General features: G+C 36.8%; 1 protein-coding gene across 2 annotated transcripts in view; it reads left to right on the forward strand.

Annotated features, from left to right (window-relative positions):
• The first annotated feature begins 8842 nt into the window (after nt 1-8842).
• Nucleotides 8843-15943, forward strand: part of lrrc4cb (leucine rich repeat containing 4C-b) — a 31678-nt gene continuing 24577 nt past the window's right edge. Inside the window, exon 1 of one of the 2 annotated variants that reach the window (XM_079865100.1) lies at nt 8843-8975. The gene's annotated coding sequence lies outside the window, so the exon portion shown is untranslated. The remainder of the gene's footprint in view (nt 8976-15943) is intronic. The other variant, XM_079865099.1, reaches the window with a different exon arrangement.

Raw genomic sequence — 15943 nt, forward strand, 5'->3', positions numbered from 1 at the left:
ATTCTGTAATGGTTTAAGTCCAAGGATAAAGAAGAAGGTACAAATAACGACAGTCTTTATTAAACATGGGCCAACAACTCGAAACAGTGTGCCATGTACAATACCAGGCAAAGAATGAGTGAAGGTGAGGAACTTTAATACGCATGGTGATGAACTAAATAATGAACAGCTGTGATGATTAAATGAATATCCATGGAAACTGATTATACTGATACTGATAGAAATGAAACCAAAACTAAGCATAATTGTGACAGTTATTGAGTGTGTTATTTAGTGACATTTTCGTGTTTAACGAAGGTTTTTTTGTAAAGCTTTCTCTTTTTTCAATAATCTGTATATGAAACTTTAATTGCAATGTTGCTGTTTTTATTTGTTTTGACTTAGTATTGGATTCATGCAAATATATTTATACACAACATGTATGTGTATAAAAGCCTGCTGTGTGTGAAAATAAAATGTCAGTGAATGTAAAAATGTGTGAATTTTTAAACTTATGGATCATGAAAGGGCACATATTAGCACTTACAGTATGTGGCATCAGTACAATAAAAAAGACTATTTGTGCTCTAAATGAGGCCCTTTGTATAATGTTCTCCAGAGTCTGTTAAATAGAAATAATGATAAAATAGCTTAATAACATTTTGTTTGCAAATATTGTTCTTATTTTTCTCATATAATGCAACATGGCTGGGAGAAAAAAAACATTATTGTGTTTAAGACATATGGGCCACGGATCTGATTTGCAGTCTAGACTGTCCCCTCGTGTCCTTACATGTTCTTGATGAGAGAGCGAGCAACAGAGAGAGATAGAAGGGTGGTGATGGGGATGGTTGGGGATTTGGTGCAGAATGCAATGCAACACTGTCATTTATCCGTGAAGTGCTTCACAGAGAGCTGTGCCATTCTTTAATGCCACAGTAATCAGGTAACGTTATCCCAGACAGCACTACTCCATAGTACAATGTTTCTTTCTTTCACGTCTTATTTTGTCTCTTCACATGCGCAAATGGGAATAACTTAGGAGAGGTGTAATTCTGATCAGCAGCAGTTCTTGTTATCTTGAGTTGTAAGGCTGTGTCACCAGAGGACTGCTTTTTTGGGAGAAGTTTTCTTTGATTCTAGTCACCATCTGGTATGCCTTCATAGCCTGGGGATATAGCTGATAAAAGGCACCATCCCAAATGAAAGTTTCATGGGCTACTGTACCTGGATGGGCGAGACACAGAAGAAAAAAAAAAGAGAGAAGAGTCCAGAGAATGATCTATGCCCTGCGGTAAAGATTTGAATGATTTATTTTGCCAGTCTATTTAGTGGACCGGAGAAACCTCATGGATTTCTTCAGGGGTTTTGTTGTATTGTTGTATGTCCTGTGCTGATCAAATTGTATGTGAAGGTAACCAGAATGTTCAGGACTTTTTTTGGGGGGGGGGGGGGGGGGGGGGGGCCTGCTGTGCCCACGGTTACAGGTAGATGCAACACCTTATCAGTGCAAATGACATAAAACTCCTCCATTAACAAAAGAAAGTCAGATATCTGGGAGAAAAAAATTAGCATGTATGTGATATGACACTGTAGTTTTGACTTGGCGATGCTGACATTAGACATAATTACTATTCATATCAGATTCTGTAAAATGGTCAAAACTATTATAGCTTGGCTAATAGGCTATAAGGCAAATGGACAAAAGTAGTTTCTAGCTTAGAGATTGGCGTTGCTTTCAGCATAAACACTGTTGTGTGAACCTTGTCAATGCACAGCAAATGTGATACTATATGCAAACTAGTGATGATTTGTGTTTTATTATGGACGCTGTTTTTAAAAAAAAAGTTTCATTTTGAGGTTTGTTTGTTGTGACTTCAAGCTAAATTTCCACTGCATATAGTAGTATAGTCTGCACATCTGTCCTTTATTTACAGATATGACGTAACCACGCCTGGTAGAATAAAATTTTGTTCATTTTGAACAAAAAATAAGTTACATAATGTAGCTTTAAAAAACCTTAGCCTATTTGTGAAAATAATAAGTGAACATTGATGTTGTTTTCAGTTCTATTCAATTATATTTATCCATTTATTATCTCTAGATTCTTGGAATCTCTTTTCAATATTTTTACCTTTACCTGAATTAATACACTACATCATTTTGGTACCACTTTACTTAAAGCCTTTATATAACACACAGAAAGTATTTTAATGCATCAATTATGCCTTGTAATGCATCTTAATGCATTGTATTGCCAATACAATAATTGTAACCACAGTTATAATACATTATATTGAACACACATTACTGCATTAAAAGCATTCCAAACAGCCAATTTCAAATATAACAAATAATCTGCAAATATTATAATGCATTTTAATTTTGGTTAAATATATAATTCATTATAATGTACATCATAAATACTATTAGTTGCAATACCTTTTAGAAAATAATTTTCTATCAAGCTAATCTATAGTCTCCTAAACGTAACAGCACCAGCAATTAAGCATCAGAAGTCCAACAAAACGCTTCTGTGTTAAGATCAAACCCATTTTTCTTGCATGTAACAGGAAGTATCAAGAACACAGGTAAGAATAATTCCAGATGATGACCAGAGAGTGGCTTCCATGTGTGAAACATCAGTTTCACAACCCGCTTGTTCCATAATGCATTGGACACCTTTTTAAATTGGAAGGGTGATTGTGTGGTACTTCTCAAGGCAAACAGAATAAATCAAGTACTGAGATATGGAAGGTTTGATTAGAGCAAAAGGACCTGCACTGATTTTATTTTGGAAAATTTGGGGATTTGAATCAAGTTGCTAAATATTTGCAATGTTTTGATAAAGTCACAACACATCATTGGCATTCCTCTTCCACCTTAGCACAAGTTTGCTTTTTGAGAGGGATGCACTTTCCCTTTGAATGAATTATAGATGAAGTGTTTGGTTCTTTTGATTTGCTACACCACTCAGTGCTACTGAATTTGAATGTTTTAAAATAGTTCATTGCTGTACCGCTTTGTGCCTTTACTTTCCTATTGCTAAACTTGGACTAGACTCCAAAAATCAAAATTATACCATTTTATTTAAATATCAGTCCTATTTTTTTTTTTTAATGTGCTTATATTGACAGTTGCCTGGGTTTATGTGTGACTAACTTTAATTACATCACCACCATTGTGCAATCTGTGATTTCCTTAATTATCTGATCATATCACAGTGGAACCTATTTTATCATTAGAGACTAAAGATTTTTTTCTAAACATTAAAAAATGGCTGACATATTAGTGTTGCATAATCATGAAAGCCCATCTGAAGAGTTAATGGCTTATTACAGGAGGAGACATATAAAGGGAAGCGAGTTTCATTCTCCACTGAAAAGTCAGCCAAGTCTAGAAGGGAATATAATTAATTTCGGGCTTATCCACTTCAACTAACTTCAGCTTAACATGGGTCACAGCTAATTTCCAAAGTAATTCCTATGAGGCATCACATCAAAACTTTTGTTTAAAAAACAGCTGAAACTGAAGTCTTATTCAGCATAAATAATTTTTACTTAGATGAGTACAGTATTGGAGTTTTAATGAATTTGCAATGGATTGAGACATTTCTCTGTTACCCATGATATTATTTTTAATGTCAGTGCAATCTTTTGTTGCACTATTAATGTAAGTGAAATCTCTATGCCAGTGCTGCAGTATTATTCTTATGTGCCATATTTTCCATGCCCATTTTTATGCTCCTTATAAATCCATGTGATTATGGTAATGGAATTAGTGAAAATATAAATGGCATTTTTATAATGGAATGGTATAGAGCTCCATTGTTTATTGTTAAAATCTCTTACATGCCCTACAGGCAGGAATAACCTATCTTTATTTTTTTATTTTTTTTATTTTTTATTTTTTTATTTTTTGGTATAGCTCTGAGAACTGAATCAATTTACTGAGTGAAGTACCTGCTTTCAACTCAAATTTGTCCACTATTTAATTGTTTGGATCCTTATTTGGGTGTATTAGCGCACTGATTTAAACCCACATGCCTCAGAGGCGAGGAAAATCTTTAAGCCAAAGCTAGTGGAAAACAAAAAGGGAATGAAACTTCAATTTATACTTTACAAATAATAATAAACTTTACAAAAATTTAGAAATCCCTGCTGGTTTAGGAAAGTAACTGTGACTCATTGTTTGACCTGCTCATTATTTGGCCAAAACTGTCATTAAGCATTAGAGGAAATCCTATCATTTCCCACAGTGTATTCAGGAGAAATGTTTTCTTATAACCGAAATAATTTTTACACTAATGGTAATTTTAAGAATAAAACTAAACACGTCATCTTTTAATGGTCTCTTCTGCTGTTTCCATTTATTTGGGGAAGGTGCTCCTCACCAATATATTCTACAAGTTTGTATAGTTAGGTGATATGTATGGTAGCCTATAAATCCCATGCAGATTTCAAAAATAGCACCCTTGTCTCTGCTCTCAGCATGGTCCATATGGATATTCTATGTTTAGGTATGAGTCATTTAATATTAAAGTGAGACAGGACAAAACAAGAGCAGTGGGGCAGCAGTATTAATGATTTAAAGCAATAGCCTTAATCTTTAGAAAGTATTTCCTCTTGTCTTTTTTTCTACTTTTTGAAGTCTGTCCCAGAAAGCTGACAGGTTTCTGAATGAAAGCTAGCTGGCTCTGAACTGCAGATATGTGGGATGCAGCGAAAAAGAGTAAAGAATTTATGCGTGAGATACAAAATGCTACAATCAAACAACCAACTGCTGGAAAATGACAGATTTTACAACAGATTTTACATCCGTCCATGCAGCTGTTCATTCATCCATGTCTGACAAACTGCACTGCACCACATAGCAAAGACAATTCATAAACATAGCCTACCTGCTGTAGCTTTTTCTCACTCTACAGTTTTATCAGAAAATGAATTCATTAATTCTGTCAACATATGCATAAACTGCTGAGCTTCAGAAAACTGAATCAAAGAAAGCAAAATAACTGCATTTTGAATATAAAAGTGTTATCAATTCAAAGTACAGTCTTATTGATGAATTTCATTTTAACAGCTGCTTTCTTTATGTGGCATACTTAATTCTTCTCCCTCTACTATTAGAGCCCACCTCCTGCCCCAACAAAGAATCCAAATATTTTTGAATCTGTTTATATGCAAAGCAGATGAACCAACCATAGTTGAGGCAGCATTTTTCCAACTGGATTATAGGGAACATCCTATAGCCATCCTATATGAAATCATTGTCAGCAAATGAAAGAGCAAAAGGCGCATAAGACAGTAGGGGGTAATGAGGTTCGATGTATACTGACAGTCACCCACTGGCCGTCATTTAGTGTGTGGGCTGGGGGCAGAACAAAATGTACCCCAGATCTCATGAAATAATCAAAGAGTTAGTTACAAACACAATATTAAAATGGTTTGTTTTAATATAAGCAGCAGATTTGTTTCATACCTATAAAGCATTCAAAAGATTTAGTGCAGGGATTTGTTTTGTTTTTTTTGTAATTTGATGTTTTTGGAAAATTTTGGAAATATGCATGTCACTGTCCACAAATTATTCCTTTGCCGAACGATAGATTTCCACAGTCTGTTGCGAGGAGATTGAGGCAAATCAAACAGCTTTGGCGTATATACGCTATGGCTATTAATCATCCTTATTATTATGCATTCTTGTTGGTTGTTCTTACAACTACTGTTCATATGAGATACAGTTGCCAGAAATCGATTAAAATCACATAGAATTAAATCAAATTAACACAAAGTAAACAACAATGTAACCTATCATGTTTTCTCAAACTTTGCAAACTGCAAAAAAAAAAAAAAATTCACATACGCAAAATACACATTGTCTGGACACGGATTAAAATGGTATAGCTAACATAACTATCGTAACATAATGACAGTTTAGGAAGAGTTCTTAGTAGAGTTCAATCACAAAGAATGATCAGAGGATGGATTTTGTCTATAAATAAGGTCGAATAATGGGTATCCTTTTAAATTTGCACCTGTTATGGTTTTTCATCTGTGATTTTTATCTGTTGATTGAGTTTGTTCTCAGTTGACGCACTGCACCTCATTACAGTTTACTATCTGCATTTGTATGCATCATGGAAAAGGGGAGTGGGCCATTGGGACATAACAGCACACCCGGATGAAAAAGTTACCTCCCGGCATTGTACCTACTGTATGCAGGAAATACAAAATGTACTAGAAATATATACCATCAATGCAAGGTTTTTTACCCTGGTTCAAACTCACAGCAGGGTCACATTATATAAATCGATGAGATTGGTGTTATCTGTTGTAAAAGTTTGGAGCGATGATATTATGTTTTTTCTATTTACATTAACTGTAGCGACAGCCCCCCTCAGTTAGCTATGGTTGATTGCCTTACATTCTCTAAGCCATAATGGTGATAAAGACAGTGTTATCCGTAACTCTTCTTTCATTAGACCACAGAATAATGGAATAGGGTGAACAGTATATTGCACTGATTTAACTGAAGGCTCATCTAATGGACCATGTCACAACAGACGACTGATGTTACAATTTGAACTAAGCAAAAGAACAGTTTCAGGTAGATTTGCTACGGAGCGCTAAAAAAACAAACGTTATATTCTCAGCCTATAAGGTTTACATATGATGCCACATCCCTCCTAAAAATAAATGTATCAAAACAATATTATGAGGCCTGACAGGGCTAACAGTGCTGACATTGACCTGGTATGATAGACTCTACCAGACCAGGTTAATGTCAGTCCTGGTGGTCCAAATGATCAGTCATCTAGACCAGCGAATCACCGGCTTGGTCGGTGTCATCATAAGCTGCATTTTCCAGAGGGGAACACGGGTGTGCTTTAGCACTGCTATAATTAGCTATTATAGCATATTAGGAATCTCCAGGCTATGACATGCTATCTCCTAATAGCATGATAATTAATGATCATAATCCAACAGAACATTATACAAAGTGTTCCACTTTATATTCTTATATATATATATATGAAGAGTTCAGATGCAAAAGCCTCTAAGTGCCATCTGAAATTTTCTTCTAGAATGATCATTTTTATCAAGCTTGTATATTTAAGTTCAGTAATTTCACTTAAATGACAATTAATAGGTATTAATTTTTATTGCCATTTAAGTGAAATTACTGATTTTCAATATACAAGCTTGATAAAAAAGATCATTCTAGAAGAAAATTTCAAATGGCACTTAGAGGCTTTTGCATCTGAACTCTTCATATTTATAAGCGTATGCTCATGACGAGCATACATTTGCAGCTAAATCTGTATGTAACATAAATAAATATATTATGTATGTAACAGATTAGATTGAGAGAATCTTGATATAAATTTTGAGGATGTCAAGCAAAGTAATTTGAGGATTTAGGATACTTTTACTTAACTTCAGCAAAAGACATCCCTTTTCCTAGTTATTTTCAATCACTTTTGTCATTTCATAATATTTCAATATGGACCCACTTTGCACATGTATTTGCAAATTTATTCAGAAAAAAAATACTTATCAAAAATAATTATTTTAAATAATGTATTTTTTTTAAAAAGAGCTGATTGATATGATTAATGGATTGACAGATAATTAATTAAAGCTACATAAAGTAGACACCATGGTTTAAAATAAAATAATGAGGGCAGAATGCAGGAAAGGAAGAATGATTAGAACAATTAACGACGATGCTTCTATAAAAGTTAGAGATGTAGCTATTGTTTCTGGTGATGGTTGGCAAATTGGCAGAGAGAAATATCGAGAGGGCGATGAAAACCGGTAGGTGGCAATCCCACGTCAATTTGTGCCCAAACAAAATCACTACGGAGAACACACACACACATATTAATAAAGCCAAGTTTAAATAAAGATATTGTGCTGTTCTTTTGGCTTTGGACGAAATGAGTGAGTAAAGACTGGGCGCGCGCCCGAGCGCATACACTATGATGCGCATCATTCAGCAACAGATGCGTTTCAAACGCGCAGTGTCAGGTTTAATACATCATCCGTCAATCGCTCCAAATATCCCTTCTCCTGAGCCACATTTTCTCTTTTCGTGTGCTTACACTTTCTATTTACATTTTCTGACGAAACATAGACCTGGCCGGCGCAACAGCGATATTTTGTAAGCAACACTAAGCAACACAAAACTGCAGCGCCAAACAAACGTCGCTTTAAATGAACCCAGACGCTGTGAGCTGAGATTCACGAAGGCAACGTATTAAGTTAATACGCTGACATTAAGCGACAGAATTAGCCAGAAGATCCATTACCAACACGAATTAAAACGTTATTGTTGCATGTTGAGTCTCAAGTGTTCATTCGAGCCTATGGTTCAACTTTGAGGAGGCTCTGCAGTGGACATCGCTCACGAGAAATGAAGGCGTGCAGACTCAAGGAAGGAAGCTGAGAGGTGATGCTGTAACACATTCAACAGCATTCAGCGGAGTCAGCACGTTATTTTACATATATGGACTGCGGTGGTGGATGTGGGCAAGATCTGAGGAGCGAGGGGCCAGAATGCGTTGAAGAACGGCGGTATATGGAAGTGGTTTTAAAGGGCACATCTCGATCAGAGAAACCTACCAAGTACTAACTCTACTGGATTTTACCCAAAGGGGGGCTGTTGAAAGCCCATGTGGTTTAGATATTTCCTTCCCGGATGTGGATACTAGGCTTATTTTATGTGTCCAGCAAAACATGCCAACGGTGGTAGATTTATCCCCGTTTTCTTTGCAGATTTTGTAGAAGATTTGTTCTCTTCCAGCCCCCCCTCCCCCTTTTTTTGCACCTGCTTTGCTTTGTCAAAGCTCACCGAGCGCTTTAGAGCGCACTGCTCTTACTTGCATCTCCGTACATCGTGCATGGATTCTACATGAACTGGGGTTTTGTGAGGGCTGCAGTGATGCTCCCATTTACTGATATCGCTTCACAGCTCGCATTTCCTGACAAAAATGGGTAAGGAACCGTAGCCTAATCTAACCGGTCTGTGCAGATCTATTTTAAAACGAACCTATTTTCTAGTAAGTTGACGCTGAATGGATGCATTTCATCTTTTTGAACATTTTCATATCTATCTATCTATCTATCTATCTATCTATCTATCTATCTATCTATCTATCTATCTATCTATCTATCTGTGCTGCAGGGGGAAATGGTTTTGCATTATTTCTGTGGCTGTATTGTGGTAGATTGTGCAATATTGTGCATTTTTATCTGTCTTATGCTTTTCTGTTGCTCTACTTACCATTACTTTTGCTAGAATATGGCGTTGGGTCATTCATATTCTGTTCACATGTGCATTGCTATGCTCTAAAGAGACAAGGGGAAAGAGGCAGTGTATCCATGATGGTCGACACAACTGTCCCTCATTGCTTCTAATAGACCCCAGTGACTTTTGAGGCTTCCTGAATACTGCAAGTAAAGCTTAGTAGTAAACAGCTTGCATCATAACCCATTTTATAATTATTTTGTGATTGAAAAAAAAAAAAAAAAAAAAAAACTCCCTGCAGTGTAGTTCCAGGAAGGCTGGCATCTCGCACTGGTGCTAATCTGCATTTAACATTCAACCCTCACAAGGCTTCAGAACTTCACTAGATAGAGACTGAGGTGCTGTAATGGACACTGTAAGCAAGTCTGATTCATTGGGAAAGCTTCTGAGCCGTGTATTGGTTTTTGAGAGAGCTTACGCAATTTTTTTATGGATGATTCATGGGTTCGTGGGTTGTTGCTTCACCAGAGGTATTGAGGAGCTATCTTTTTTTGGGAAGGTGCTGAAAACCATTGCAGAAAAGCACATTATGAGATGACTACATCAGAGTAGCTCAATTACGGTATTTTAGAGAAAATGAATTCTCTCAAATTAAAAATCATTTGGGGTCACTTAAAAAATCATTATATTAATTTGTAGTTTGCAAGGATGGAGTGTTAATGTTTTCAGTAAAGTATCACCTGATAAACACACATTTCCGTTGTGAAAACATTATTATTCAGTTGGTACAAGTATTGGCTAATTTAGTTCTATAAAAAGTTCTGTCAAATAAGTCTTAGGCAATTTCGTAGAGGCTTGCAATAGCGAGCTACATTTGAAAGCATGAGATCCCACATGAACACACAGAGCAGAGTCTGCGAAGCGTCATGAGAGACGACATTAAATTACCTTATGTCTCAAAGCACACAACATTACAATAAATATGAACTTAAACAAATTACAGAGCTCGGACTTGTACCACCTGACTGCTGCAAATTGATTTCATCATTGGCAGTGTTGCGATAGAAACGCATAAAATCGAGTCTGAGGATGTGAACATCTCTGGGTAGAATGTCACAGGTTGCCATCTCTTCAGGTGTGAACACAGCATAAGCTCGTTGGTTTGGTTCAGGAGGAACTAAAAAAGGTGTCTGCTGTTTGTTTGCGGCGCTCTGTGACTGTCTGTCTACAACTCTGCATTGCCTTAAGGAACGCACTGATGACGTGTGATGTCTGCGCGAACAGGGTACGCGGAGGTATGCAAATACATAAGTTGACAGGCAGGTATAGGACATCATATTATTGCAGTCGGACCGAATGAAATGATTGGACAAACATTGTTTTGTCCTGAGACTTCCACAAAATATATAAGTATATTTTTTTACATTTAAACCACTTATATTATTGATTGCTATCAGGAGAGTTTCAACCAGTTTAACAAAAAGTGTCAACGGAAAACATTGCCTATACCTTTAAACAAATGAGCTAATTCATGATGGGGTTTTTTATGGGTGTCCTTAATACATATTTTCCTTCAAGCATTTTTGTGCACTGCCTAAGATCCTACGATGAAAGAGTAACAAATAATAACAGAACAGCAATAAAATTTGACAAGTTAACACTTGCAGATATAAAAATGATTCTCTACGTTTTAGATAAATATACTAGATGGGCTTTAATTTAGCCTTTTACTGCAAATAATCCATGACAGATGTTCTGAGCATTTTCAGTCCACTGTGGACCATAATCATCTTAGCCAGCTTAAATGAAAGCATCAAATAGCTTAATTACAGAAAATGAATTCTCTAAAATTAAATGTGTGATTAAAATCGCATATCCATTGGGGTCATTATTTTATATAAAAAAAAAAAATGTCCAAAAAATGGAGTTATACTGTTCCCAGTAAAGTATCACCTGATAATCACAACTTTCTGTGTGAAAACATTTTTCTTTTCTATAAGATTGTGTCCTGAAATTAATTCCTGGACATTCATTATCCCCTCTTGTTTGGTTGATAATATTTCACAAGCAGTTCAAAGAAACAAGGTTAAATGTGTGATGCAGACACTGACGTGCTGTCATGAGGATGAGTGTTAATGTATTGAATGTGTCTTCTGAGCCAAAAAAATGCCAGATACCATTCAGTTCCCCTAAGGCAAGGAGAAGCCTGTAAACGAGAGAGCATTTAGCCAATATCACACCCATTAACCTCAGTAATCTCTGCCATTTAGAGAAAAATGAAGCAGTTCAAATGCTTCTGCTCAACCTGATGCTTCATAAAGACCATCTCTAATGTGGGTTAGGCTGTGAAAAATTAAAAAAGTTTAACAACAGCGACTGAAGGGATTGTGTGGACTAACTTCTTCAAAAATGCAAAAAAAAAAAAAAACTATGTGCAAAAAACGAGGAGGATTGTGCTAGCTAAATTTGTACATGCATTTTTTTTATCTCATTGCTGGAGTGTTAATGCAGTAAGGCTGAATGAATGACCGCACCGTGGTGTACTGTTCTCGGGTCAGAGGAAGTGATGTTAGACAAGATATAATCCAGCCAACAGTGAGCCCTGCTTCTGCCAAACACACAGCCTCACTGGCTTTCTCTTTAAAAATTGTGTTTTATTAATCATGTGGCGTCCCTTTTACTCCATCCCAGCAGAATTTAAAGTAACAATAGTACAATGATGGAATATTAAGTGGGATAAATGTATGACTTCCTCTTTAGCTAAAATGTTTGACCTTTGGACCACTACTGTAGAATCGATAGTGCTTGTTAGATGCATTCATGCTTATGTCAGCCATTGTGAAATGTACAACAACAAACATTGAATTATTTTGTGGTTATTGATGAAATCTCTCTGTTACGTTTAAAGACAATATCAGCTACTCTATACATTGTTAATGCCAGACTAGCAAAGATAGTCACTCAAAAAGAAATTTGTGTATTAGTATACTGCCAATAAATTAAAGAATCGCTGTGCTAAAATATTGGATACAAGAAGACTACAAGGCACAAGCTTGTAAAGCTTTGTTTATCCTGTAACTTTTAACAATCCCCATATCTGATCTAGTGCCCAGGATGACTGAGGTACGAAAACCCCTCTGGTTTTTATGTGCTTTATGTTTATGTTTAATAAGGTCTCCAGTGGCAGATTCTTGCTGATGATAATTCTGGAAATCACCAAAAGCTGTTGCTGGGTCATGTGGCCTCTGTGAATGCCTGTTCACATTACTCTTCTGTGAATTTGTACTGGAGCGAAGATACCGTGGTTTATTACCTGCAGTATGTTGGTTGTCACAGTAGATCTCCCTTAACAATTTCGACTGCAATGAGGTGAATGTGCTCCTGGAATGGCCTAACCTGGTTTCCTTGCTCATTGCCTACTTGCCTCCCGAGCAATATTGGGGTCATGGGTTCAGATCCCACTTGGAGCCATACTAAAATTCATCAAGCATATATGTAATGAGCTACCCTGCATAGTGACACAATCTAGCAATTAGATCCATCCAAAATGGCTTCATTTATAGTCCTGTGAAGCTGTGTGAACTGATATATAAGCACGCCCTATTGATGTTTTTAGCTCGAACACATTTTAGATTCTTTATCGTCTCTTTTATTATGTGATAGTGCAATGAATCAGTTGTTGATGTAGATATATCAGTCTGTGATTTATAATTAGTCTGCCTGTGGCCATTGCAAGGAGCAGAACGCCTGTGAATTACGTAAGCAAAAGATGTAGGTCTTGGAGAACAGGATGCAGCCCAAATGGCTACAGATAAATGATGGAGCGAACATGCTGCACTGGTTTTAGTTCTGCTGCAGATGTCTAATGCCATACATGGACACAAAAACCCTTTCTGAGAGACATTTAGCGCACTGGAGAGGAGCCAGGGTGTTGCACAGATGCATAGGCACAGAGAGGTGAACGTTCGTGCATTTTAAATCTATGATAGGCCCTTTGCGCAGCTTATTAAGCAAACCTCTCTTTTCTGTGAAAATGAAAATTGACTCCCATATCCTCAGGCCTCAGTAACTGTAATAAATGTCTGTGCATTTGAAATTCTCAGCCTTTGCGGTTCCGTCAGAGCCACCATAGAGATTGTGCTGTCACACAATAGCGACAACCTCTGTGTTGATTGTTAATTCAGAAATCCTATGTCAACACTATATCCTACAGATGAGCCAAATGGCATAAATTGTACTGTTCAGTGAGATTAGTCAGTGGAGACAGAGAGGGAGGTGTTCTCAGCTCAGCTCAGCTCAGCTCAGCTTATAAATATCACTTTGCCTTGATTGCACTGTATGTTTGTCATCACCGCCGTGGAAGGCACAGTACAAATCTGGGTTGCTCATTATATTGGAACCCCTTTTCAAACAGCCACCCTCCCCTCCCCTAGAGGATGTCTTCTCCTACTCTCAGCATATTTCGGATATGGGAGAGGAACTTGAAGGCAGTTGGCTTTTTCAAGCCTCTCAGATCAGTTGGCCTGGATTCACAAACACAAGTGTGTCAAAGAGATCCATGTCTTTGAGGCTGATAAATCACAGACTTCCTAGAATACATACTGTTGTGACAGGGTCCAGGATCGAAGCTGTTCCACAATAAAAACATTTGCCAACTAACAGACTCTCCTAATATGATGGCAGAGGCGGATATAGATTGAAACAGCTTGGCATTTCAGCAGACACATCATTATAGGGCATACTTCTATACATGAGCCAGTCTGAACAGAGCGCTCGAGTCGCAAATGCTGTAAATAATAAATACATCGACTTTTATTGAATTTTCCTTTTTTTTATACAAATCTATCTATCTATCTATCTATCTATCTATCTATCTATCTATCTATCTATCTATCTATCTATCTATCTGTATGTCTGTTCAATGTCTGTCTATGTCTATCTGTCTGTTATGTCTGTCTTTCTGTTGTTGTTCTATCTATCTTTATGTCATTCTCTCATCATTTTATGATTTAATTTGCCTGTAAGGCCAATAAAGCTTTAAACTTTTAAAGGCTTTTAAAACTTTTCATAAGTAAAAAGTCAAAGTTTCTTCTTCACACCAGATTTAAATTTCTTAATTAATTTAATCAAATTGCATGTGTTTTTGGCACATGTGTGTAAAAGAGAAATATAGTTATAGTTATAGTATACTTATAAACGTTATTTCATCGTGTGAGCCATCACACGCAAAACCAGGGTCCGAAATTAACTTTTTGGCTCACCTGCCACGGGGACTGGTAGATGAAAAAATCCACCAGCCAAGCATTTTTTTTTACCGGCCAAAATAATAAACAGCCTTTTTTTTTCTCACATAGGCCCTACATTCATTTCAGTAGTTTTAATTGAGATAATAAGGTAGGCCTATTATGTTGAATACAAACATAAACAATTTTCCAGAGCAAAATTTGAAATGTAGCCTATAAAAAAACAACTTTATATATGTATCGATCAAAATGTGAGAAAAATATGAAATATTATCATTGGGGTGAAAAAAAAAAAAAAATTGTGAGTTTTGTTACCTGACTGTGGTAAGAGGCAGAACGTAACTTACTCGGTTACTTTAACCTCGGTTCCCTGAGAGATAAGGGAACGAGTAGCCTATTGCGTTGCAAACGCTATGAGAAAACTCCTTTTCTCGAGAAAAGAACGACCGGAAATATGCACGATCCGCGAGTGCTGAAGACGTTCTGCACGGCTTTGATGGGTGCGCAGGAGGACACAAATGGGCGGCGACAGCTTCTTCCAGTGGCGGGAGCTTTTTCCTCAGCGCCGTCAACAGAAAGAGCGTTAACTGTACGTACACACCGCCGCCGACTTGAGCTGCAAAGAAGCTCTGGCCACCCTGTCAAGGACGCTTGTCAAAAAGTACGGGGAAGCTTGACCGCTCTGAATGGTGAGTGAGTGCGCGCGCGCGCGGCCGGAACTCGCTCTCTCTCTGCTCGTGCGTGCGCGCTTAAAATTTAATATTTTGTTATGAACATTCACCCGCCAGTGTGGCGGATAGCCTTTTGAGATTTACTCGCCAAACAGAAAATCTACCCGCATTTGGCGCTTGGCGGGTGTTAATTTCGGACCCTGCGCAAAACGATCCATTCAATTATCAAAATCTGTCAGACAGATTTTTTGTGTTTATATTCCATAAATATCTATAACATAGAATGTTTGAAAGTAGCATATTGCTACAGAAATAAAAGTACTGTAAACATACAAATGTGCATGTTCATTGTACTACAGTACGACTTTTTATCAGTAAACTTTGGTAACACTTTATATTGATGGTCAATTTTGAACATTCTGTTCACTATGTAACTTTGCAACTACATGTGAACTAACTCTCATTAGAGTAGTCTGTCTGCTTCATATCTGCTAATACTTTATTATGATGCTCCCAACAGACACTCTACTGACTATAAGTAACTTTGCCACTATATTTCATTGCAACTTATTCTGACCCTAATCTTGACCAGTCTACTAATACTCTACTAATGAGTTAGTGGACATGTAGGTGCAACGTTACTTATAGTCAACAGAATGTGTTAAAGGGACCATCAAAATAAAGTAAAACCTAAATGTTTACCTACTGCTAAAATCTGTGTCTAAAAATAATACACACAGTAGCATTCAGCTAGACAAAATGGCATTCTTATCTTAGAACAAGATGATTTTTTATGTAACA

This window comes from Squalius cephalus, assembly GCF_949319135.1.
Source record: "Squalius cephalus genome assembly, chromosome: 3".
Classification (NCBI taxonomy): Eukaryota; Metazoa; Chordata; class Actinopteri; order Cypriniformes; family Leuciscidae; genus Squalius; species Squalius cephalus.